Here is a 4,499-nt window from a genome sequence, read left to right as displayed (position 1 = left end):
TCATTTCTTGGAAATCGTTCTCTTAAAATGGTAAGTATTTCTTGAAGTTTTGTTTTATTTCTACTTGCTTCGCGTCTCATTTCAGTTTTAAATTGCTCAATGTCTTCACGTAAAATATTTATTGTTTCATGTAAAGCATCTGAAATAAAAAAATTATTTATATTAATTTTATTAATTTTTTATGCAATTATTGTAAATGAAGCTTTATATTTTTAATGTTATAATAAAAAGAGATAATAAATTCATAAATTATACAATAAAAATATTTTATGAAAGTTATAAATATATTATATAATAATAAGTATATTTTATGAAAGTAATAATAAGTATATAAAAAGACTACGCCACAATATTAAAAATATTACTTATTAAAATTATTTGCAGTTTTAATTTTTTAATATTAATCATGTTTAAAGAAAAATATCACTTACGTAAAGTTGTATGTATATTTTCGTCCACATTATTTATTTCTACATTCTTCACCTCTGCTCCTATATCAAATAATAAAAATATATCCAAAAATTATTTAATTCTTTATTAAATTTTTATTAAGGCTCTTAGGTATTTGTCGCAGCTATGTTACATTGTGACATCAAAGGCGAGAAAGCACGCGTTGAAAATTCTTATAGCATTTCTAAATAAAAAGATAAAATATCACTTTAGAGAGCTTTAATACACTTTTAAAATCTTTTACATTTTACACACTTTTAATATCTTTTTATTTGGAAATGACGTAAGAATTTTCAGCGTGTTTTTTTCGCTTTTGATGTCACAATTTCAACATACGACAACTCAGGAAACCTTAAAGTTTCTTTACAAACTATTATATATAACCTCTATTTAGGTCTTCATTTTCCTCATTGATTTCCTCATTTTCCTCGTTGATTTCCTCATTTTCCTCACAGATTTCATTTTCCTCATAAATTTTTTCATTTTTATTAATGTCAAATTCTTCATGTTCTTTATCATTATCAATTCCTTCATTAAAATCAGGAGCATTATTATTTATCTCACTTTCATTATTTTCATCTTGAAAAATTTCAATCGAAAACGGTTGATGTTTTAGAGATGGAGGAATATTGTTAAAAAATGGCTTTATTGGCAAGCATGAGGTTTCCTTTTTCTGAAAGATTAAAAGTAAACATCAATTTATATATATAAATAGATCTTAATACCACATGTACGCACATTACATTTAAATAAAATATCTTTGAGCGTTTTCAATTTTCAAAATACTCACATGCTTTATGTCAGACTCTGGATTTGCTGATTTAATAGAATATTTTCTCTTTTTAACTTGATCGTCATGCGTTTTATAATTTGATGGAGGCCGTTCAAGTTTACGTTTTTTCGAAATACTTGCAATATAATACAAAATTATATTTTATAAACTTACGATTTATCAATTTATAAAATAATTTATATATTTATTTTACACTATATTATTATTTAAATATCTTTTAATATATTTTCTATTACTTTTATTTATTGTAATGATATCCTAAACTTACCATTATGCGCGTCAGAATCGTCAGAATCATCATAAAACGTTTTCGGCGTTATCAAACGTTTCGAAGGCAGTTGTTGAACTTTGTTTGAAGCGGCCAATTTATTTTCATCTGAAGTAGAAATATCAATACATGGTTTTTCTACTTCTCGAGCCGTGTCATACGTATCATACGGTCCCAATATTTTACGATATTTATAAAGTTTCCAGTCCTTTCTAGGATTGATTTTTTTTTTTATTGCATTTGTCATATTACATTTTGATGCAGGACATATAAATGTTTTGTCCTTTAAGCTCACCCAATTGTGAGGAACGATCTGGCAATAGTGGTCCCAAAATATGATATTATACATCTGAAATAATAAATATTGATTAAATTATGATAAGTATTTAAAAGAATAATCGGAAACAGTAAGTCTATAAAATTATATAAAATATAACTACTGATGGCAGTGGGAGGGGAGTTGCACGAATAGAGTGAGAGGCGAATACTATAAAGTTAGTTCCGTCTATTTCTAATAAAGCCTAATTGGTTGGTAAAAAATTAGCAGTATTTACCAATCAGCCTCTATTAGAATGAGACCTCATATGATCTACTTTTTACCTTAGTCATATGGCTCCAATTCCATTTGCCATCAATATAGTCAATTTTATATGTCGATAGTAATAACACTTTAATCTTTTGTGTGCAGAATAGGAATTATACAAAATGTGTTTTTATAAGGAAGTCGAATTGCCTTGGCACTTTTTTGGCTAATTGAATGTATTTCAGCGTCAGACCATTCATCTCCGACATAAATTCTTAAATATTGTGAATCACATGGATACGAAATAATATTGCTAGAATTTTTTAATATTTTTTCTATTACAATTGGTTCTCCATCTTTTTTGCCAATATAATCAATCTTAAGAACATCTTCATCCATGTAACAATAAGAATCAGCTTCTTTTATACAAGATAATGTAAAATTCTTAAATTTTGCTACTCGATGAGAATGTGTACATCCAAAAGGTAATTTAACATTATTGGCTTTTTGAAAAATAGGATTTCAGCCTCATATTCAATATTTATTACATTTTTAGATTTTTCCATTAATCTTCTGTGTAACTGCTGTAATGGTTGTGCATTTTTTCTTAGCATTTGCTTCAATTCTTGAAAATAATTTTCAAAAGGGAAAGCATTGAACATATCTAAACATCCATAATTCTTGACATCCTCATGCAAGTGAATCAAGTTATGCATGTTGTACGTAACGTAAGATTCAGAGTATAATATTTTAAATGTTTGTACAAAATGTACTAGCAATTGATGTGCATATTCATTATTATATATACAATCGGCAGGATTGCAAAGAATGGAAATTGCACAGTGTAGAACATAAAAATGTTTTACATAATCATTTGGCAAATATGACGACAAAGTGACCAAACCTGTATATAAGAGAAATAATCTTAATTCCGTCGCTTTCCAGCGATCCAATTCATCTAGACCTCTTGGTTTCCTGGAAAATTCCATGGGTATGTATGGTATTAACAGTTTCAAATCTGCATAATTGCTGAATTTGAGAAGCACATAATTTAATACCCTTTATTCCATGGATCCAAAATTTTATAAGTCTTTTCATGACACCGAGACAAATGAGATGCATGTAATCCAAGGGAAACTGCGTTATCATTTTCAATCCAATTTTTTCCAAAGATGAATCATTCAAATGATGGTCTTCATTATACCGTAAAAATTTTTCATCCGTGCGTAATGGAGCATTTTCATTAAGAAATAACATTTGATTATCCCTCCACTCACCTTCCTCTTCACATTTGTCACATCCATAATATCCTGTATGGCCTTTAATGCATTTCATGAATGCTTTAGCAGGAGCGTCGCATATTAGCATTTAGCATTTACACAACCTTGTATTTGTTTCTTCTATATTGAAATCCTTTTTCTTGAATGTCATTATATTCTTCAATAAATTGATTAATAATTTCATCAGGGTTGGTTGGTTTACAGTATCCATGGAATACTCCAATAATAAATGGTTTTTCCCAATAATCTGCGTGAATAATTTGTCCCAAAAGTGGCCAAAATTGTGATTTTGAACTTTTTGCTAAAGGTAATCCGTCAATACTTAAGTTGATTTTAATTGGATTTTCAAGATGTTTATAAAGAGGTTTAGTTTGTTGTAAATGATCTTTTAGTGCTTTTTGTAATCCATGATAATAAAAAGTGGCAGATTGATTAATCATTGATGTTATTGGAGTTTCCAATAATGTTCGTGCATCACAAGGAAGATTTTCATGTCCATTAGCTCTGAGACCTTTCAACAATTTTGTAAGAGCTACATGAGTAATATTATTCTCAAGACTCCATGACCGTAGAAAGTTTCGTAATGGAAGTTCTTTCTGTGGATTAATATTCAAATCTTCATAATATTGATTATTGTCAGTCAATTCTTCGTCCAATTCTATATCAGATTCTTCATCTTCACAATATTGATTATTATCAGTCAATTCTCCGTCCAATTCTATATCAGGTTCTTTAAAATTTGAATAAGAGTCAGTCCTATATTCTTCGACATCTTCAGACATGTCGTTGTTATTTGAATTACTATTTTCTATAAAAACAATGTTGTCAATGGGCCCTTCTTGAGGAATCTCAATTTTTGGATGTATAATATTAATTGTGCAATCTGTTTCTTGTCGCCGACGCCATTGTTGAAACCGACTCAAATCCTCGTATCTTTTTCTTTTCGGCATTATTTCCAAAATTATTATATCTATAATTATTTATTTTCAAAAATTACTTTTTACAAATAATTTGTTATTATTCATTATTTTTTAGTATATTTTATTATTATTTACTATAATTATTATTTTATTATTATTATTACTATTTTATTGTTTATATTATAATTATTATTATATATTATTATTATTACTTTTATTATTATTGTTATTATTCGATATTACTTTGCACAAATAATTCGTTATT

At 27.5% G+C, this 4,499-nt stretch overlaps 1 long non-coding RNA gene across 1 annotated transcript; it reads right to left on the bottom strand.

The window, feature by feature from the left end:
- Nucleotides 1–1,538: 1,538 nt before the first annotated feature.
- LOC145943213 (uncharacterized) lies at nucleotides 1,539–3,402 on the bottom strand. The gene is made up of 3 exons (XR_014426492.1): nucleotides 3,312–3,402; nucleotides 2,939–3,052; nucleotides 1,539–1,860 (listed from the first exon to the last, which is right to left on the bottom strand). It is a non-coding gene; the product is annotated as an uncharacterized LOC145943213 (long non-coding RNA).
- Nucleotides 3,403–4,499: the final 1,097 nt, after the last annotated feature.

This window comes from Prenolepis imparis, unplaced genomic scaffold, assembly GCF_030444845.1.
Source record: "Prenolepis imparis isolate NDT839.2.m4 unplaced genomic scaffold, iyPreImpa1.0 SCAF_11, whole genome shotgun sequence".
NCBI lineage: Eukaryota > Metazoa > Arthropoda > Insecta > Hymenoptera > Formicidae > Prenolepis > Prenolepis imparis.
This window is presented reverse-complemented; position numbering and strand designations above follow the sequence as displayed.